Source organism: Oreochromis niloticus, linkage group LG13 (assembly GCF_001858045.2).
Source record: "Oreochromis niloticus isolate F11D_XX linkage group LG13, O_niloticus_UMD_NMBU, whole genome shotgun sequence".
NCBI lineage: Eukaryota > Metazoa > Chordata > Actinopteri > Cichliformes > Cichlidae > Oreochromis > Oreochromis niloticus.
Window position 1 is genome coordinate 15,279,981 of NC_031978.2, and position 23,646 is coordinate 15,303,626.

The window sequence follows — 23,646 nt, forward strand, 5'->3', positions numbered from 1 at the left end:
AGCTCCAGTAATGCTATGCACCTTGTAAAAGAAAAGAGCATGAAGATACGGGCAGTAGAACAATTCAAGTTTCATCTCGAGTTTTTCTTTTTTTCTTTTTTGTAAACTTGGGACAAATTGAGCAATTCTTCTTGGTAAAGCATCATTTCCCTGGTCTGTGTGTATGCACTCAGCTGTTCAGTCCCTAAATCCTCTCTGCCTGTGAGCTCCCTTTAGGCAATCCCGTGGGAGTTTTTACATGTGCATAGAAGTGCACGTGCATCTACAATTCCAGACAGAAACTCCCAAGTGTAAAACAACTGAGGAGCTCAAAATCTTAGTTCTGCATTTTAACAGCAAGGTCACATAAGCAGTGTACATGTTGTTGATTTTAGAGGCTGATGTTACCACTACAATGAGATTGCCAATAAATGAATATTTTCACTTCTTCTTATTTGTAGTGCCTGTACTGCACCAAGTTCCACAGGTGAAAAAGATGAGAAGCCTGGTGATGGTGATGGTGGTGATGTGTGAAACCATGCGTGAAGAAAGTCTAGGGTATGATAGGGATGGCTTGCTTTTTGAGCACAGGACGGAGCACTGACAAATTCTGTCTCTTCCTCTCCCAGTACATTTTCTGGAGCTATGTGAACTGGACTTCATAATGCAGTTCCCAAAAGAGCACCAACCTGCATTTACTAAGCCGCCACCCACACAACTTCAGACACTTTTTTTTTTCCTTTGAAACTTTTTAAGCTATAACTTTGGGACTTTTCTCTGCACAAGGCCTTTAACCGTGAGTGAGAAGAGTCCTATGCTAACAATTATTTAGAAAAAAAAAAAAAAAAACTAGCACAGTTGAATTTTGAATTAGTGTGCGAGGTTGTTAGCTACACTGTAGAGCCACTGTAGTTGAATCATTGTGAAATTGTTGGTGCTGTCCATGGTGCTGAAAAAAAAGCCTTTAACTATAAGTGTAAAGGAACAAAGCACTTCCACTGTTGCGCTTTCTGCAAACACCTTCATGAGCACATGAATTCGATTGTGAATAGTTTATTATTATGACATAAACTTTTACAGTTAAGGAAGAATTACAGTACAGTTGCAGAATCCATTTAGCAAGTTCTTACTTATACTTGCCAGTAAGCTGAAAGGATCGTGGGTAGTTAGTACAGATAGCAGAAATTGCTGCAAGATGGAAAAACAAACAAAACAAACAAAAAAAACAGACAAAGGCATAAAGTGGCAAGCTCACATAATTCAGTTTTGGGCACTTGTTACTATTACTTGTACTCTGGCTTATTTGGACTCCAGGGTTTACACTAGCTGCCACCCAGCCCTCTATAAAAACTGAAATTGGTTGTGTGCAAATGGAAATGCTGAAGGGTGTCTGAGTCAAATAAGTGTCGAGGGACATTCATAGTTTGGCACTGACAGCTTGTGTGATATTGAGAGGTCAGAGCAACTGAGACAGCGGACAAGAAAGAGGGAGGGAGCCAGAGGGAGATTGGGAGGTCAGAGAAAGCCAACAGGACAGTGTGTGTGTGTGTGTGTGTGTGTGTGTGTGTGTGTGTGTGTGTGTGTGTGTGTGTGTGTGTGTGTGTGTGTGTGTGTATATATATATATATATATATATATATATATATATATATATATATATATATATATATATATATATATATATATATATATATATATTATATTATATATATATATATAATATATTATATATTATATTATATATATATATAAGAAAGCAACATTATGAGCAAGTTGAAGTGAAAGCAGAAGAGCATGAATATAAATAATATTGCCAAATCTAATACACAAATAATGAAGTGAGGCCAATACCTCAACTATCTGAAAAAATGTAATTGCTGTTTCTTTTCTTTTTTTTTTTATTATTAAGTATATCATTCAGATGTGATTTTAATCAAATTATAGGAGGGGGGGTCGAGCTCAGAGCAAGACAACTGACTCATCAGTGCGGCACAGAATATCCACAGGCTTAACTCTGCACAGGGGGTGGATTTAAAAATAACTGTCACTACTTTGTTCAAAATACCACAGTGGGGCATCTCCTTGCTCTTCACTAAGGTGGGAAATATGCTAAGTCTAAGAATGTAAATTCGAGCTCAAAGTCTGATAAAATTTCCCATTAAACATTTATATGAATTTGCAATAAGTAAATACACTAAAACATATCCACAGTTAGAAGTTCTGAATAGACCTGGAATCAAGTTACATTTTGTTGCCTTTTTTCCGAAACAGCTCAGAAATACTTCTTTCCATGCCAAGAAATAATTGTTGGTGTGAAAAGGCTTTTAGCTGCCTACACTGGATGACACTAGGGAAAACAAAGACAACCTGTTGAATGCAGCCGTTTGCTTATATAAGGCCGTATGTCTTAGAATGTAAACTTGCATTAATTCATATTTTGCCAGCTTGGGGAGACATGATATAAAGACAGCACTGAAACATTAAATGTTATACAAAATAATATTTCCATTACAAAATCTGCATTTTTAGATACACCCAGCAGGTTCAGTGTAATATTGACATTTATTAATTTTAGTTGATCTTCACCTCCACCTACTCAAGCAGGAAATTAGCTGTCGCTTACCTGCTGTATGCTTAAAAATGTGGTGCCCCATTGAAATATTTTTCTTTTTGAAAAAAAAAACAAAAACTATGCTACAGTATGAACACTCAGAAAAGCCCTTTTAGAATAGCAGAGTTGGTCTCTTCACATAAGAACAATTCTGCTAGGAGTGTGTTAACTGGTTGCACCTGCAATGAAAACAATTGCAAAGTTATTTATGTAGCACTTGTAATTCTTTCTTTTAGTTGCCCTGCAGTTGTGTGGGCGCAGATACTTGTAAAATATGTCTCAGATGGGTGGAAAAGCTAAAGGGGTTTGATAATTGGATCACATGGGGACTATAGCACCAGAACCCAATCTGTTACCAGGAATCCCAAAAGCTTTAGAAACCAACAGAGGAATGTAATGAAAATGTTCACCCTTACTGATTTTTTTTCTTCTGTTTGTTTCGTCTCGTTTTTAGAGTAAATCTTGGCAACCAAGGGAAAAGAACTCTTTTGACAGGTACCAGAGTTTATTACTGTTATGACCAGAGGCAATCATACCTCTAGAGAGTCCATTAGCACCTAGATGAACAGTTGATCTCTTCAAGAGACTGGCATACGCTTTCAACTTTTAAACTGGACAGAATCATATCAAGTGCTTATTATCCATCAAAACTTAACAAACAAGTTTGGAAACTTGGATCAATTAAGTGCCAAAGTAAGCAGTTTCTGTGGACACTAATTGGTGTCAGAGCTCATCTTTTAGATGTCACGGTGTTCTTTTACCACTCTGTGAAATCAATATACGATTCAGGGTGTTTTGAAGGAGTATAGATAAAGGGGAGAGTAGAAACCATTATGAAAAGGATTAAACAATAAATTAATTTTAAAATTCAGATTTATGGTTTGCAAAATTACACCTTTGTTAGAAGCAGGATGACTGACAGATGAAAACTTTTTTCTTTTCTCCCCCCCATTTTAAACACACTGTGTGCATGTACTGAGCTCTATGGTAAATGCAGAAAAGACTTAATATTTTTTTCCTCACTCATGTGCACAGCTTATTTTCTATTTCTTCACCTCTATGAAATTCAGAGAGTCTTGTTCTGCCTTTATCTCACTTTTGTGGATTTCCATTCCTTGTGTCTGGCACTACAGATAAGATGCCTGAGATAAGGGACGTAGATTCTATCGAGAGGTAAGACTAAGATGGGGAGATGGGGCCAAGATAAAGAAGTTGAGCCAATATAGAGATGAAGGAAGAGACAACAACGGCTCTAAAACTTTCCCTGAACAAGGCTCCTGACCTCTGCCCAGTAGGCAGAGAGCTAATTATAACTTGGATTGCTTGTATGAAATTAAATGTCTAGCAAACAGTTTCTGGCAAAAACCAGATTCAATTAAAAATTGAATCCACACCCTTTTTTTTTTTTTTTTTTAAATCTAGACTTTATTCCAATCTTCCACCAACATAGAAGCAAGATAACCCTTTTATTTCCACCTGCAAACACACCAAACATGGCTGCAGCTGCATTTTGATGCTCGCTTTTGTCATGAGTGTGTGGATGTCCAGTACATGTCTGTACAAGATGGGTAATACATAATTTATAAGATACACATAAATGCTTCTGACACTCGAAATCAGATATGGGTGATGTGGCAAGGACCCAAACTGAAGGCACAACAGAACAGTTTCAGACCAAGAGCAAACTATTTCTTCATTAATTTCTTGGGCTTCACTGAAATGAAATAAATACTTTGTCAACATTACTTGAAAATTATATTGATTAAAAGAAAGTTATAAATGCATATCCAATAAATCTTTGTGATCTTGTTTTGTTAAGATTCCAGACAATATGGCTCGGCAAAACCTAAAAACCGAGTTGGAGATAACACGTATCACCACAGTGGCTGTCAGTTTCTTCTGTCAGTCTTGGTTTTCTGCTTCAATCTCTGAGCATGCTCACATAACAAAAAACAAAAAAGAGCGTTTTGTGCATCATATGACTTTTCTTTCACACATGAGTGGAGCCAACTCCATTCAGAGCCGTTGATGATGAAACAATGGTTATTGAAAATCTCTAAAAAAAAAACAAAAAAAAAAAACACACCTTTAAAAAAAATATATAACAGTGAAACACCATACTGTTGCAAATAAGATAAAAGATTAATGCTGCAGAAAATCTATTTTGGGATTTATCACACAGAGTGATAAAATTAACATTTTAATTCAAGCTATTGATGAGTGTGCTCTCAGTGCTGCTGTTTATTACTCAGGTCCGGCTGCACATTGGAGCTCCGAAACTTTAAACTCAATCTATTTAGACATCAAATGTCTCATAGCCTAATAAAAGAGGCATGGACGTCACTTTATTTTATCAGCAGATCAAATTGAAATTAATCTTATTGATTGAACAGGTATTCTTGGTGTGTGCTCTGGGTTCTAGTAGCTCAAATTTCAGCAGTGGAAAAAGAGACTTAGCAGCAGTACACCACACACTGATACATTCCCATTACAATGTGACACTTCATTGAGTGGTTTTAGTAAGGTATGGCTTACCAAGTTGTACATATAAAACGTATTCCCCCAGCAGAGAATTTATATTGTGCTTAAAACATGCTGTAAATAAAAGAAATCAGTGAAACGTGATGCTGCCAGTAGATTTTAAAACAAAACTCAGAACATAAACTACTCTCGACCACGTTACATGTTCAGCATTAAGTCACTGCGATGATTTGAGGTAAAAAAGACAGTTCTTTCGTTTCACAGAAAACTGACTTTAAGCTCAACATAGCCCACTAAATACATAATGTCACTTTACTGCAGGCCTCAGGTCACTGACTAGTCAGTTAGATTCTTTAAGACAATAATAATATATTACTAATAATTATTATTATGTCAACACTCAAGAATGACAAAAGCCTAATAATAGACAAATATATTGGCCAGTATGGCTAGGCGATATGAGTGCCACACTGGGTAACACTGTAGCTCAAGTTTTTGTTAACATTTTTCTGTAGTCATTTTGTCCTTTATCTCATTAGCACTCCTAATGTATTAGTGTGCAGCAGTGCAAACATTAGCACATGTGCTGCTGCCGGCTGCTCCTCCTACTCTGTATGGGTCAACCTACCCTGACATGACTCTAAACCTATTGACTGTTTCGGCCGGGCTATTTTTATTGTCAATGGCCTTAGTGTTGTCTGTCAAAAAAAGATGGAAAGAGCTCTCTCGACTTTATGTTGGCCATGTTTGCCAATTTTTCTCAATATTACTGTGAAGGAAAGTTTTTTCCATGCTAAATATTTTTCATCATTTTCTGAGCATATAAGGACTGAGCATACAACACCATCACATTTGGTATATAACTTGGCATTTATGGTAAATCTGTTCCCCCATGAACAAGTTACTGTTTAAAAATAAATAAATAAAAATAATTAACTTAAATCATTTCCCAAATCTTGGATAAATAAATAAAATAAAATAAAACCATATTAACGTGTATATAAATAGCATATTGGCGATTTATTTACCATTGACATCATATTATTCATGATCATATTCTACAACTACTGGACCATAAACTAAGCATTTTTATGATGTATTTTTCATTCTAGTACTAAATAAACTACGAAAAACTAAACTACAATAAAATGTTATTCATATCTTTCTAACACTGAAAATGTTTCAATTTTAATGTGAGGTGCTGCTCATAACTAATTTGCTGGCATTGACACTTTATAACCCAAACTGGTTTACTATTCTAAGGCTGCCTCCTCTTTATACTTGGTGAATCAATATAGCACACAATTACTACAATTAAGAGGGTGTATTCTTGAATGATAGGTTACACCTTAAAAACGTGGAGGACAATTAAGCTGTAAAGGCTTCATTCCCATTCAGGGGTAAAACAATAAAATAAGCACAAGTATAACTATCGCTTTCAAAAATGAACCTCTAAAGAGATTTTTCAGATTTCCTTCAAGGTTAAAACAGCTCACATAATGAGTTATGTTGTTATCATACTTAAGCTGTGTGGGTTAATAAGTGTCAACACTGAGTTATTATTACCAAGAGTTCATGTGGAAATGTGAACATATTTGCTTAGACTTAATCTAGGGTGATTTAGACACCATTTTAAAGTTTTTGTGTTTCATTATATACCACTAAACCTGTCCATCAATCCATCCATTCTCTTTCGCTTATCCTTATCAGGGTTGTGAGGGAAGACTTATTTTTCTGGTATAACCAGCTCAGTCAGTGCTGTGCAAATCATATGAGGTTTTGTGTCATGAACAACAACTTCTTTGCTATCAGCAAGAAGCAGTTAAGGAGGCTATTAAAGGAAACCTCTTCAAAAATGCTTTGCAGTTGTAGAACGATATCTTTGCAGTTTATGGCACCATGTGCTTTTAAGGACCAAGACAAATGAAGACCTGGTATGCTACTAATATGCATACAGCATACATAAGCAACTATGTAAATACATGGTATTGTTTTTGTTTTGTTTTTCCCTTTTTTTAGAAATTTTTTCTGTAGACAACAATTTACAAAAACCTTATTTTAATATGTTTTCAAATTTAGTTCGTTTCCATAACAGCAAAATTAACACAAAAATACACATAAAAAACCCAGTTCTAAAGCAACTATATTATATTTCGAGAAAAAATAAACAAACCTATAACTGTGCAATAAACATGTAAAAACTTTTCTGGATTTTTCTGTTTTACTTTAAACATCTTACATCTTAATGATATCAGCAGCTACAATAACTGTACCATCATGGTTATGTACTGGTCAGAATGTCTTGATGCATGCCCAATCATCCAGGTAAGTAAATCCTTCGTCACTTTTCCAAGTGAAGAAGTCACTGGTCAGAATTCATATTACAACTTTGTTTCCAGAAAGCACCTGGGGGAACATCTCACTCAAGGTTAATTAATTTTTAAAAAAGCACATCACAGACAAGCTGAATCTTTCAGAAATAAAGATGAGGAGGTATTTACCACTTTTTAAAAGATATTGTTAAGAAACTTAAGGAAGCTGCTCCCTTTTGGGGGCACCACACTGGATCATCTGTCTCCATCTCAACCTATCCCTAACATCCTCCTCTACCATGCCAACACTCTGCATGTCCTCCTTCACTACATCCATGATATTTTGTTGTTTTTCCCTATTTTCCTCCTGCCTGGCAGGTCAGTATTTAAAATCCTTTGTCCAATATATCCATCCCTCTTCTCCACATGTCCAAACCATCTCAGCTTTGCCTCTCTGACTCTGTCTCCAAACAGCTCAACCTGTGCTGCCCCTCTGATATACTCACTTCTAATCTTGTCCATTCTGGTCACTCACTAACAAAAAATCTGCGCAACTTGAACTCGGCCACCTCCAGCTCCACCTCCTGTCTTTTTGTCAGTGCCAAGATGTCCAAGTCAGACATCATAAACAGGCCTCACTACAGTTTTGTAAATGTTCCCTTTTACTCTCTCTGCTGTCCCTTTTGTTACAAATCACCCCTGACACTCGTCTAAACCTACTCCACCCTGCCCACACTCTCTTTTTTCACCTTCTTTGTACACTGTCCATTGTTTTGAATGGCTGACACCAGGTTTTTAAATTCACTCGCCTTCACCATCTCTGTTCCTTGAATCTTTAATCATAATTTATGGTAATATAACATCATTAAAAGAATCCAGGGAAACTGTATCCAAGGGACAAGGTAAAAAAAAAAAAAAAACGTATCTTGACTTCATGTCCATAAAAACATTTCGGAAAACAACTATTGCATTGTTACAGTGGGTGTACAGTTCCTGTATCCATTAATTCAAGTTAAAACTGCAACAAGCAATGAAGGGGGATAAAAAAAAAAGTGTTCCAGGAAGTCTTCTACATAATGTAGACCTGTGGTCATTTAAAATGTCCTGTGGCTTTAAAAAAAAATAAATCAAAATTTAAAATTCAGTATAGAAATGAGGAAAATCACATCTGCTGAAGTGGCAATGTCGTTTGTTATCAGCACAAACGCTGGCAAGACCCTGAATCCTCAATGGCATGGCATGGTGTCATATCTAACCTGCACCATGATCTGCGATGACCCCATTATTGCTGATCCATGTGCCTCTACAGAGATGTCTTTTTAAGAACATACCCCTCTTCTTTCATTGTTGATATCAAGACACTGCTGAACTGCATTCATCAATTATTCCAGCTGAAATCTTATAGAAATCGTATACATCCTGAAATATATCAACACATTTAAACATTCCCTTTATCAAACGGTTTTTAATTTTAAATTTAAAATATGTTCTCTATTTCTCCATGTACGACGTTTCTATATATGCAGAATGATAAAAACAAAAGATTAAATTACAGAATTATACATACTATATACATAAGTATTATTTTCAGTACAATGAATCATGTGGTTCCATGGTTTACAGGGTAGATCCTTAGGTCAAGCCTGGGATGAGATCCCACCCTCGGAGCAAGCCAATGTACTACTAATGCTCTTCTGCCTGCCTGGATAAATGGGAAGGTTGCATCAGGAATGGCAAATTCATTGCCAAATTAAACACGTGGATCCATCCACCTACTCCCAGAAGGGAGTAGGTGAAAGTACCCCTCTTTCTTTTCAATATAAATTACAAAAAAAAAAAAAAAAAAAAAAAAAAAAAAATGGTGAGACTATACCAGAGGTCACATTTCAATAAATTATGAAATTTCAACAGGTGAAAATACTTGACTGTCTCCAATCATACTTCATACAGTGGCCTTTGTCATGGATGCGTGCACTGTGGTGGTTTAAATGTACAGTAAGATAAAATGTTCACACACAGTGACCATGAACTAAGAACAGAAATAGAATAAAATAACTGAAATGACCCAGTGAACTTCACTTCTAAACAAGAAAATGATAATTTCATTGTAAATTAGTTCATCCCTGCTGTGTGCCATGCACCCACACACCACTTGGGTTGTATGTTTTCTGAACTTGTTAAAAATTAACTCTCCAGTAAAAGTGTAAGTCAATCTGGCAAGTGTTACAATGTGCTAATACACATACACCCACACAGACACACACAGAGGGAAAAGGCTAGGTTGTCAGATCGCACAGCCTCCCTCAATCCCCATTTGTGCTCTGCATGCTGGAACCAAAATTAAATTGACGAGTGAAACAACAGTCATAAACACGTTGCAGTTTTTAACATCCCACTAAGGGATCCAAGGCAGAGGAAACTATTTACTGATGGATGTTTTGTAAGAGAGATGAATTCGGGGTTTGAGGATTGAGATTATATTAGTGTTACAGTAAAGCTGGAGAGGAGCACTAAATTGGATTGTCTCAAAGGCACACTTTTCTCCCTCTCCTCTATTTAGATGGAAATCCCATGAAGCAAGAGGGACTGTTTTGACAGACAACAATAGCAAATATGATTAATCATAAAATGAAATGAATGAAGGCAGTGGCTTTGGCTCAGCTGTGGCCTTATAACACACAGCACCTTTACTGCCTTTTCTCATTTAGTGCAAGCTTTTAAATGTGCAAGTTTCAAAAATCGTGCAAAAGTCATCCAGACACCATAAGATCCTGAGGTCTCTGCCTGTACTTGTCCAAGCATGCTACTTGTCTACAACCCCTATATGGTGGTACATGCTCCACTTCCTGCACCACTGCCTCTTTATTTATCCCATCTTGTTTCTCCTTCTTCCTTGTTCTTCAGTTCACATTCCAACACACGCGCACACACACACACACACACACACACACACACACACACACACACACACACACAAAAAAAACTCTGAACCTGCTACTCTGTAAGAAGATTGCAAATTTGTGTGCAAAATTGATGTGTGTGTGTTTGTGTGCAGAAGTTACTGGGCCTGTTACCTTCTGAAGTGCTGGAAAACTAAATTCAACACTAGAATTTTCCTATTTACACAACAAAGACATGGCAGAAACTGAGAGGAGGAGACTGTTAAAAACAGAAAGTGAGCTACACAGAGAGAAATTCAATTTCTCAACACGTGGGTTGTAATTTGCATTTGGTAAAAACGGCGCATTCATACATCTGGTACCTGTGAAAGACTTTTTCAGGTGACAGTGAAGGAACTTGCATCAATTACAGTAGTAGGGGGTTTTTCACAACACAAATATCAAGTGAATTTTGTTATGTGGTTTGAAAGTTCAGTTTAGAACATATTTAATAACAACAATCTCTGCTTTTCATATGCCCAACCAGATTTGTGCTTTATATAGCTAATGTTATTAAGCAGATAAACTAATATAAATATTTACAATGATCTAAAATCAGTTTTATTTGACTGTTAGGAAAGCGCCATCTGTTTTTGCACAAAAAGCACTCCTTGCTTTGAATTCTAAATGTCCCTCTTGCCTAGTTAAGATACAAACATTAATTATCAAGCTGTACAGCTGTTTTTTTAGTTTACAAAAAAGCTAACTGCTTTTTAATCACAAATCTACTATCAGGACAGTAACAGTAATGAACTCACACTCATTAGCCTATCACGTGTCTGACAAATTCTTAATCCTGAAGCTAAACACACAGGTAGAGCTTCATTTTTAATATTTTTTCCACTGAATATAACAATTTGTTTTGATGAAGCCGCTGAACATAACTGATTCAGACTTATATAGAAAGTGTGATTTAGGTGATTTTTTTTTTTAAACAATGTCTTTTTATCAAGAGTTTTTCCTTTATACATGTAACAAAAAGAGAAGAAAAGGATTACAGATGATCTGTACATTCGGGGTAATTAGCCCATACACTTAAGGCTGTGAAATATAAAAGAAAGAAAAAGTGAAATAAAGAAAAAGAAAGAAATATAAACACAAGTATAATATTTCCCCAGATAACATAATCCCTGCAAAATAATCCAGTTCATTCCCACCCAGGTCACTGCCCTAGACCTGTACACTGTATTTCCACACCTGACATGAGGGAGATGCACACAGACAAAAGTGAATGCACCTGAAAAATTCTTATAGATTTTGAAATGCATCAAGGAAAGGACCCGACATGCTTTGAAATTTCCCAGTAGAGGTCATGAGGTCATATAACCACTGTTTGTGAGTGGGAGGGGCAGCACCCTGCCACCTCAGTAGGATTGCCCTCCTGGCCAACAGGGAACAGAATGATAACGCCTGTCTTTTAGATCCCAGTAGAAGCACCTCATTCCCACTGATGCCAAACAGAGCAAGAAGGGGTTAGGGGCCTGCATCACACGGAGAATCCTGGACAGGGTATGGAAAACCTCTGTCCAGAACTGAACGAGACTGGGACAAGACCAGTCCATGTGGATCAGTGAGGCTTCAGCAGTTTTGCATCTGTCACAATAGGATAGATACAAGATAATCTGGATTTTGAGAAATGGGCTCTATGGACCACTTTGAACTGAATTAAGCAGTAGTGGGCACATAATGATGTTGTGTTGACATGTTTGAGTATGGAGGCCCATGTTTCGTCAGAGATTGTCATGTCTAAGTCTTCTTCCCACAGTGTCTTGAGTTTGGATGAAGAGGTATGTTTCAAGTATAACATTTTATTGTAAAGCAGGGAGATCAGCCCCCTATTGGTTGGACTGAGTTGTAGGATAGTTTCTAATAGTGTAGGCTCTGGTGGAGGGCTTGAGCCTGAAGTCTGGGAACAAATAAAGTGCCTGGCTTGCAAGTATCTGAAAACGTGTGATGGTGGCAGACTGTATTTGTTAGCAAGTTGTTCAAATCATGCTAGTTTGTTGGCTATGAATAGGTCCTTAAAGCAAGTTATTCCACTTCTGTGCCACTCCACAAACCCACCATCCTGGATAGAAGGTCTAAAGAGATGGTTAGATGCAATGGGGCTGGTTTAAGTGATTTTTTTTTTAATTTTCTGTGAGTTCCTGATAGAAAAACCATTAAAGTTATGTAACACTCTCTAAAATTAAAGCTATGCAAAACTTATATTAGTAAGGTGAGGGAATGTATCACTCTTGCCGTCTCTCTGTTCCTCTGTCTTTCTCCCAAGGCTTGAGATGGCTCCTCTACCATCTGTTATCCAAAGCACAGTTAGAATCATGTGTTAGTACATCATGTAGCTAACCGTTTCTCTGTAAGTGTCACACACATATCTGTTCCCAGGATAATGTTGGAAGAAGTGTTTAAATAAACTCGCTGGATTGCCCCGGCGAGCACTCAGCAAGAAATTCACTGTGTATGCTATTGCTTCCTTGCAAGTAAATAAATGTGTGTCTCACTCCATAAGATAATTTTTCTAACAGTTCCTTTAGTAATTGACTTCTTTCCAAATATTAGAGAGAAGATAGAACTTCATAATCCATAAAATTGTTACGGTCCAGGCAACTCAGTCGGGGCATCGGACACCAACTATCTAGGGAATGGTCAACACTGACAGAGAGCCTCTTAAATATTTACCAAGTGCACCCTAGACAAGCAACTTTATGATGGCAGGAGATTTGCTTGAGACAGAGAGCATCAGCAAATGTCAGGGTGAATCATCTTAGGGACATAAATAAAATATAGCAAAGCAATGCTTTAAAAACCTCAGTGGTCCATCCTGTCGGATTCAGTCTGTCTCTGAGATGCCCCACTCTAGGTCAGCAGAGCAAAATCACAGTGTAACCGACTATCTAAGTAGAACATAGAAAGTAGAGCCCAATGATCCAAGATGTTTTAGGTTGATACAGAATTTTAGGGATTAAAAAAAACAAGCAAACAAAAACAAAGTTCTGCTCACACCAAGTCACTCCGTATTTTGTATTTCATGTTAGAATTACAGTGGAGATACTACTGATCTTTGGACTACTTGTCTGTTTAGCTGTGACATACTTTTTGCAGACAGTAAGACCAATGGAGTTTGTGGCCCAACTGAAAAATAAAATATAATTTCTACATTAAAGTTGGAGAATGTGTACAGCGACACAGCTGCAAAATAGTCCGTGGCAGCCTAATTTGAGCCAGTAATAACAGTAGTACATGCCACATAACACAGCAACATAAATGCAACAAAGTAAAAAAAACAAAAAAACCCAACAACAAATAAAAAACCCTGAAAACTTCAATCTTAGAGAGAAATACCAAACGATTGTTTCTTTGATCACACCACATCTCGTTCTTTGGTCAAATTCACACAGCTATAAACCAAAAGCAAGAAATACTGTGCAGTATTATAAATCATAACAAGTAGATAAATGCAGAATAAACAGCACTAGCACCTACTTCAGTGTAATACAATCTTCCTATGACAATCTGTGTAAAATTCAGTGATGCATATAGTAACATGTCTGCAAACACCTGAGGTTTTCACGTGCAAATACAGAGAACAGCCTTGTACCATACAAGGCTATGTTTTGGGTGCTTCTTGGGCGATTTTTCTTTTATGTGATTGAAATCAAATTTTCTGAACCAAAGCTGAACCCATTTCGACAAAACACACTGTGACAGAAACTTCATGCTGTTGTGTAAATGTAAAGGTCAATGAAACGTGCTAAAATTGCATTTTACAGCACTGTGCCTCGTGAGATTGAAATTTGAAAAAAGTTAAATTTTAAATAACTGAGCCATGCACCTTCATAGCTTTTGCAATACTGCTAAAAAACTTGCCCAAGTGCTTATATCAGTACGCTTATGTCTGAAATGTAGAGAAACAGACATAAAGATTAGTATTTCTTTCAGATTTAAGTGCCCACCTTCGATTGACCATGATGTGTAAGTAAAATGGCATGCAGTTAATTTTGTTTGTAATTTCATTATAGCTTTTCCAGCTTAGTTTTGAGGGAGGAAAAACAACAAAATAAGCAGTTACTCAAAGTTCCAGCAAAACATACTACAACTTTAAAGCACCCACAACTTTCGTTCTTTGTGTACATCTTAATTTTCACAATAACTTTAAATATTTAAGGGCAATTATCTCAAATGTTGATGATATATTACCTCTTAACCAGCTATAACTGGGCAAGGTGATGGCAAACATCTCAGAAGCCCTACCAGCAAGTTTGAAAAAAGAGGGTTAAAATGTAAAAAACAAAAATAAAATAATGTCCTTTTTTCAATTTTGTATACATATCTTTATTAAGTCTGACGTCACTAGGCAAAAATCTAACTCTGAGACACCACTGGGAATGAAAAATAGTCCAAATTCTTTGCACTACCAATTGCCTAGCTATGGAGCTGTGGTTGGGCTAATGTAAAGGCATTACCAATAGGAAACAATATGATGAGGGTTAAATTATTTTAAAAAAAGTTCATATTGAAGGTTTCTGACGGGCAGACCACAACTGCCATCATAAGGCAGAAGGAAGATGCTGAAAACAGACCAAACACCAGTCAAGAGACCATCTTAGATGATCCATCCACAACACATTGGTGAGTACTTGGTGAGTAGCAACATAGACTGATTATTCTTTTCTGAGCACATCAGTAGTGGTATTAATGATTAGTCGAATAAGCTGAGAATGACCAATTATTGTGCGGGTGCTTGTTTATATTATATAAAATAAGCATTTAAAACAAAGCATTAGAGCACTTTAAAATGCCTCAACTAACACAGTAGAAACTTGGACACGGAAAAAGTGTTCATACGTCACTGAAACTGGCTGAAGTCCAAGGTAGAAAAGTTACACCCCTTTACACATCCTCTACAGTGAAAAACAACAAATAGCAAAGTTTTACAGTTTAGAGTAAAATGTCAATCACATATATTTAATCTCTGTAATATTCTGGATCTTTATAATTGAACTATTTGTATATATTAGAGCTATTTCTTATAAGTCTGTTACTGTCCTTATAATCTTGGAGCAACTGTAACCACATAATTTCTTCAGGGATTATTAAAGTATTCTGATTCTGATTGATAAAGCAGATTTGAGTAAATGCTTAATGCTTTTATATTCATTACATTTTTATATCTACATGGACAAGAAAAGGGGTATTATACTGTTTTGTTTTGTTTTTAAAACAAAAAGACAACAACCAGACCAGTTTGAAACATTACCAGAAGTCATAAAACAAGAAACAGCAGCAGCAACAGTTGTTAGATGTAGAGCTGCAGGGAACAAGTTGCACACCTTCAACTTCTCAGCAAGGTAAGCAACTCCGTTCTCTGTGCCCTGCTATTGGCAGGCTCATGCCGAGTGCAGCATAAAAATCAGATCACGGTTACTCACAGAATGATAGAAAAGGCCAATTATAGCCTGCCCCCAGATTTCTGTGATTTGTAGTAGAAAGCCACAGTTGCTGTTACCATCACTGATTACAGGTGCGGCCAAATCAATCAAGAGACTGCCACTGGAACCCCAAATACAACGAGAAGAAATCTGATTTAAGAGCCAACCCTACAGTAACAATTTGTCCTGGTTATAATGATGTTTCGAGAGCTGATCATTGGATATACTTCAGCACTTTCCTTCAGACTGAACCATGTCCAGAACTACTGGGTGGACTTGCAAAAACCTTGGATTTTGGTACATTTATTGTTTCAGTAGCATACATTTTTATAAAATCCTTGCAATCTCATGATTTGTCGTCTCATACAGTACCACCAGAATGTCAAAGTAACATATATATGACACATTTGTGGATAATATGGTAGAAACAACCATCATTAACTGTGTCTTGATGATTCTCGTATGCCTCTAATGTCTATCAGACAACGACTAAACAGAGGTATGTTAAAAAACGAACAAACAAACACCTAAAGTCGATGACGAGTCACTTAAACATCTGGATGCATAACTAACTGAACCTAGCATTAGATTTTGCAACCCATTATTTGATAGTTTAGCTGATGCCCTTGTGTGTAAATCTCTTGCCGACTCTGTAAGCTGCTTTGCAACCCACCTCAAACAATTCAGAGTTCAATTTCATGCTATTCATTATGTTTATGATTTAATCAACATCACACCCAATGTCAGTCAGTTTGCTCTTTTCTGTGAGTTCTTCCTGCTGCTGCTGTCCTTGCCTTTTTGCTTTTCATGTATGTGCATGGAAGCGCAAAGATGTGGGTCCCAGAGAGCCATAGCAGTCCAATTTTGACTAAAGCGCTTCTGACAGAAGTACATTTCTGACTGACATGTCATGCAAGACCAGTGTCATCCCAAATCAATACTAAGATACATACTGGATAACACCTATGCTTGACAGAGTAGAAGGCATTATTCCCCCTATCTGACTGACGTGTTATATTGCACAAGCAGACAACAGGTTTAGAGAAATTTAAATGTTCTTCATTCTGACTAATATTGCTTATCATATGCCATGACAAGGACGACAGAAAATTATTACCTAATAAAATAATAAATTCTCAAGTCAATGCCTCTGAGCCGTTGTCAGTGACCTATACTGTGACACCACTCTCCCTTACTTAGTTGTGCTTCCAAATGGAATAAAATGAGCAGCAAAAAGCTTTAAAAAAAAAACAAAAAAAAAAAAAAAAAAAAAAACTGGGACAACTGTAGCTAACACTTCACCTCAGAGCAGTCAAACAGATTAAATAGCTGTTAGATGAAAATACAGAATACACTAAGAATCAAACAATGCATGGTTGTCAGATTGACTGCAGATATCCTTTAGAGGCAAAGGAAAAGAAAATGTAATACAAGCTATATACATGTGAACTAAAACAAAATTACTGTAATGAAATAGAGGACAATATAAATCTATATAACTATAAATTCCCTGTGTACAATGTGTCACATTATTCGGAAGAAATTTCTTCCACTGCATAGTTGAAAATTATAGCTCTCCTTCTGAGAAAAGACAGAATTAAAAGCATAAAGGGCCTCAGAAGAACATAATTCAGAGATGGCATTAGTGTCTATGAAAAAAATGAAACAGACACAGACAGAAAGGAAGAAATTGGAAAGGAGAGAGGATGTATCAGATTGCAGAGTGAGGTGCGAACAGCATAATGTGAGTAACTGTGAGATATTGCTTCAAGAAACATGTGGGAGTGGATAAACACATGTCCCAGATGCCTGAGCAGCCAATGGTATATGCCCCAGTCATGGAACGCTTCCCAGAGCACTAATTTTGCTTCATTTCCCGTTCCATCCTTTGGTAATGAATAGCATTTATCACTGCAAGGATGTGTCTGTGGCTGCATACAAGAAAAAGAGGCAGAAGGGGTAAGACGGAGACAATGGAAGGACAAGTAATTTGCCTCATGCTCAACGGTGACAAGCTGGACTAATTAAATCTTTTATCTCAATCATTATAATCAATAAGGTCCTGACATGCAAATCTTTTGGTCTCCATAATTACACCCTTAAAGTCTCTTATACATTGTGTCAAGAAATGGAAGGTTGTCAAGGTTCAACATTCAGAGCAACAGAGGCAGACAGAAACATTCTCTGGAAATGAGTGTTCATCAGCTATGCTGTGCAGATGTAGTCCGAGTTTCAGCTAGGGGGATCGATGCTCTGTGCAGCCATTGTCACCGCATGCTGACTATACTTCTGATGCTGCCTCCTCCCTTCTCATCCCCATGTGGTCCAGAGGACAAGATTCAGCTGTGGTGCACTGTGCCAAGCAGTTTCAGCCTGGACTTCTCTATGAGCTTAACAGGGAGTGCAGCCCTCTCATTGTTTAGCACTTCAAAGGAAACAAGAAAAAAAAAAAAAAGAGAGAGAAGCAAAAGAAGGAGAGAGACAAAAGGGGAGTGAGAGAGACAGAGCGAGAGGAACTGACAAACGCAGTGTGAGAAAGTGTAAAAAAAAAAAAGGGGGGGGGAAGGCAGAGGGATACAGAGTAGAACGTGGCTGCAAAAAAATATGTAATAAACAAGAACAGAGCAGACACATGAAGTACTGTACCGCAAGTCCAATTGAAAAAAAAAAAGACACTGTCCTATGGTCAAACAGTTCCGATTCATAAAGTCCCAAATATATTATATTCACTATTCACTTCATATGATATTTTGGTTTTAACCATCTTGTGCATAAACTTTCAAAATCAAAGTACAGCACATTTCTATTGAGACCACATTGTATTCTATGCCTTCAAATGTTTTACAGCTTTGTCAATGATATATTCAGCATGAGAGCTATGCTTTCACTTTCAGCAAGAGCCTACAAGTCTTCATTCCTAAAAGACAAAAAGAATGGTTTAACAGTACTTCCCAAAGACAAAGCAAAATTAACATACCTCTCATGTGGTTAAGTTCGAGAGATTTGTGGCATAAAAACAAAAATGCCAGACCTACTACAGTGCCATCGTTGGAACTGGCGTTTTATAGGGTTTCGAGTTTGCATGTCTCTTGGCATCTGAGTTTTCTCTTGCTACTCTAGTTTTCTTCCCTCTGTCCAAAGACATCCATGTTAATTGGTGATTCTAAATTGGCCACAGGCGGCTGTGTAATAGACTGGCCAGGGTGTTCAAACCACTTGCTTAACATCAGCTTGAGTAGGCATCTGTCAATCCTGTCACTCTACTTGGATGAGCATTTAAGAAAACGAATGTGAGAAAATTGTTAGCATTTGGATTTTTATTTAAATTGTTTTTTTCTTGTTTCTTGGAAAGTCATGGGAGAAAACAGACACCCCTTAAGCATAGAAAACTAGAGAGATTTGCAGAGCAAAAAAACCCCCAAAACAAAACCAAAAAAAAATAGCAGCCGTTTTACTGGGATAAAAAGAGGACATGCAGAAGCACACAAAGCCACTCCGAAAAGACAGCCATCCCCTACATCTGTGCCAGCAGGACTACCACTCCGATGTGCGACTTTACAGTTAGAAGAGGAACCATAATGGAGCGCTGATCTAATGGTCCCACAGGATCTCTGCTAGTAGGGGTTAGACGACAGTTAGCTTAGTCTACTGCCTGAAATCAAAGTAGTAAAATAAGGAAAGTGCCTTCAGTCTTTTTAGAGTTTTTGTTAGTCACCTGTTCTCACAGCAAATAAAAGACTTGAGGTGATGAGTGCACCTTACCAAGAAATGGTAAAACACATTAGTCATTGTAAGCCAACAACTTGTCATTTTTAGATTTTCATTTTTGAGATGGTTGAGATTACTGATAATGAGACATATTTTTGTAAGTGTTGAAGAAAGCTGGTTTCAGTATTTCCCTCACAATCTGCCAACTTAAACTGTCTCTGTGTAACCTCTAACACACGTTATAGTGTAGATCTATACGACATGGCTACTTACTTTATTACCATTTATATAAGTCTCTATTTAGTGTTTTAGAAAGGACCACTTCATGTTGGCAAGTGAACAAATACAGCATTAAATCACCAGCCTACTTTCAGGTTAAAAAACATTAAATTAAAAACTGCAGAAAGGTCTTTCCTTGTTAATAATGAAGTGCTGGGACTTCAGCTCACCCCTTTTGCTCCATCACATACTTGATTATGTGTCTCAGTCTGGCTGTTAGAGGGAGAGAGTGTCTGTTAATCCATGTAATATAAAGACACAGCATTCAATTCCAATGTGAAGCTGTTTTCTCTCTCACTCCGCAGTACAGTGAGGTCCATAAACATTTGAAAGCTACTATTTTTATAGTTTTGACTCTGTACACTATCGCTGTGGATTTATAATCAAATAAGGTGCGATTGAAGTGCAGACTCTCAGCTTTAACTCAAGAGTCCTGCATGTACTGTTTAAAATTCCAGCATTAAAAAAACAATTTTACATAAGTTGTTAAAAGGTGTAAATTAATCTTTATTCAATAATCTCTGAAATATATTGATGAGCCAAAATTAGTTAGGAAGCATTTTGTGACAGTTCCCTTCATTAAATATTTAAAATGTTGCCAGGTTTTCTGTGCAACTGAGAACTAATGAGCAATCAGATTTCAGTGACAGTCAGGGAGTTCCTACACTAAATGAATGGTACTATAGGAATAGACTTTATCGCAGTGAAAAATAAAGAAAAAAAAAAACCCATCACACCAAAGTAACATGACACCTAGCCTCATGAGATCATTCATTAGCACAGTAAGCCCTGGGTGCTGATGCAGCTACCTTTTATGTTATGATTTCATTCAGCATGTGACATTCAGTCTGACAGCCCTGGACCTGTGGTGGTGGCCATCAAGCTTGGATATTGCTTATTATTAACACGTGTCATAGCTGATGTGCTTTAATGGACAGTAAAAGCCATTGAGACACTCTCTAGTGAGAAAAAGAGTCACAGTCAAACTGCCACTTGGAAAAAAAAAAAAGTTTGGAAAGCCTCAGTAAGTCAGAGGCAAGTCAGAGTGATAAAAAAAGACAGATCTTTCCATTTAGTCCTGGAAATTACAGGAGATGCCATTAAACTCAACAGACTAAGTAAAAAACACTAATGCAATCTATTGAGGTTTATCTTATCTTTCTCAGCACAGCGATGATCAATGATGGCTGTTTTCCAGAGTCCAGAGAACACGTAGTTGAAGGTCTAAAGCACTTGCTACCTTCAAGATTACATCAAACTGTTCAGCGAGTGTCCACAAAGGTTCAAGGAAACAAATCACATCTTTCAATTCTCTATAAAAAACTAAAATAGGTGGGGCTTCACTGTAATTTCTTCTTCACTAAAAGAAATAGTGAGGTGTGAGGTATGCACAAAAACTAAGTAGACACTTGAGGAAAGCAGTGTTTTTTCAGAGAAGATTAGCCCTTTTACTTCAAGTCTTTATGCATATAGCATGTGAGGAGAAACAGAGTAAACCAAGGTCCTGATCTATAAATGATGTGTATGCACACAAACCAATGAAATAATATGCAGGGAGAATACTTGGACCTCATGCATAGTTCAGAGAGCACATACACGCATTTCTGAGAGCCAAATAAGGTGAAATGGAGATCAAGGACAGAATAAGGTGAGTCAGAATTTCATCAATCTTGTTGTATTAATATAATATGGGAGGTTTTTTTCTGTTTATACAAGAAGACCTACCAATATTAATATGCACCTTTTACCTTTCACAAATGCCATTGAAAATAATTTACTGTGCCCAAAATGTTAACAGGTCTCTTAGTAGCAGTGACATTGTAATTATGGGTGCAATAAAGAGCTATAGCCAAGCAAAATGGTCTATTACTCTTTTGTAAACTGATGTGCTTTTTTTTGTCTCTTCCTTGTAAGTTTAGAGAAGAAATACTTGGGCTTCAGAGCTGACACCCAGTGATTAATTTTTCAGAACTGAGACCACCAAATGGATGTTTCCTTTTTTATTCACTTCTACAGTGAGTGTCTCAGTTTCACAGTTGGTAAAACTGCAGTTTATTTTGTTGTTTTCTTATGCTGAAAAGCTTTAACTACAAACAGCAATGTTACATGCAAACACCAAGTTACAAGACTGCCTGTCCACAGTCAGTGGTATGTTTCTGTAATTTTGCCTCCTTACACCACACTAAATTTTAAACAATCAAGATGTGATTGAAGTTTAGACTTCAAGTCAATGACTGCCCGAACCCATGGACATCACCATATGCCACATTTCCTCACTTGAGATGGTCTATCAGGCCTTTACTTCAGCCATGTTTAGTATCTTCTTGCTTGAGGGTCCCTCTGGATCCATTTTGTCTTTAGTAACTAAAAAGCATTCTCTACTGGGCTTAGATTAGGTGGCTATTTTTGTATCCAATTTCTTTGCACTGAGAAACTCTTGGGTTGCTTGTATTCATTTGCACTGTGAACGTCTGTTTGATCAGTTTTGCAGCTGAAGCTGAGCACAGAGTATAGCCCTGTATGCTTCAGAGTTCATCCATTAGCACTCATATCATCCATAAACACTAGTGACAGTTCCACAGGCAGCCACTCATGCCTCCACCATGTTTGACAACTCATGATCCGAATGCTTTTGATCAGGAGCCAATTGCCTACGTCTCCATACTTTTCCCTTAGCATCATTCTGGTACAAGCTTCACCTCTTGAATGTAACCAGTGGTTTGCACCTTGTTGTGACCCCTCTGTTTTTCCATTCATGAAGATGACTCTTGATTGCAGACTTTGACAATAATACTCTTACCTCAAAAGTGTTCTTGACCAGATGTTACGGAGGGCTTTTTCTCATCCAAAGAACGAATACTGTCATCATCCACTTTAATTTTGTTGAGCGGTCTTTCAAGTCTCTCATTGTTGCTGAGCAAGCAAGCATTGTTTTGAGCAGATACAATCATCTTCACCATATAGGAGCCAGAACATAACAATTCTTTCATGGTATTCACAGAGTTATTTCCATGGCCTTGTTTCTAAGGGAGAAGATTTTCTTCCAGTTTGCTTCCTGGCTTGAAAAAAAAAAAAAAAAGTTGTAAAATCTGATAGTTTTCCCCCCTTTTACTCAGAGCAAACAAACCTTAACATGGCAGTAAATAATTGTACCATCAGAATGAGCTGTGGTTTTGAAACAACTAGCTATTATGTCCTTAAAATTTCAATGAGATCACCTGGTGACGATATTACCATGACAGCTACAATAATTACTATAAGCATCACCTTACATTGGGCATAATTTAATTATTCGAGTGCACTGTCTCTTTCACGAAGAGATGAATGGTCATTTGAATTTAACATGGGCCCATTTAAAATGTATAATAAGGATCTTTGAATAACCAGAACACCAAGATTATCACTTACTGGACAGTGATTATATTAGCAGCAATTATCGTTGACCTGAATTTGCAGGAAATGAAAGACCATGGCTGTGCCGAAAAGGCCTAATACTCCATTTCAAAGTAGTCCGAGAAGTCTTTGTGCTGGTGTCCCTATTTTCGGACTTTACTCAGTGGGTTCTTGCCAAAACATGACCTCAGACTGACCGGCTACCAAAATAAACAAAGACAGCAATTAGGTGCGCATGTAGAATTGGTATAACTTCAGGTCAGTGTTTGCTGAGGACTTCATTCTGTAAAACTCACAAGATTTTCCTGAAAATGTCTTACATGGAGCTTTTTTTTTTTTTCTCCTTTTCCTTTTTCTTTTCTTAAAAAACAAAAACAAAAAGGGAAAAAAAGAAAAACAGGAATGCTGGTCATTGATTGTTGAGGTACTGGTGGCCTTTTCAAAGGTAGTCCAGATTTTCTCCAGGTTCTGCAAATTAAAATCGATTACAAGAAAACCATAAACATAAATAGACC

General features: G+C 37.1%; 1 protein-coding gene across 4 annotated transcripts in view; it reads right to left on the bottom strand.

Moving 5' to 3' along the window:
* LOC100697845 (protocadherin-15) overlaps positions 1-23,646 on the bottom strand; it is a 217,328-nt gene that overhangs the window by 173,417 nt on the left and 20,265 nt on the right. Inside the window, exon 2 of one of the 4 annotated variants that reach the window (XM_025897604.1) lies at positions 22,539-22,797. The exons of the other annotated variants lie outside the window; for them this stretch is intronic. The gene's annotated coding sequence lies outside the window, so the exon portion shown is untranslated. The remainder of the gene's footprint in view (positions 1-22,538; positions 22,798-23,646) is intronic. 4 annotated transcript variants of the gene reach the window in all.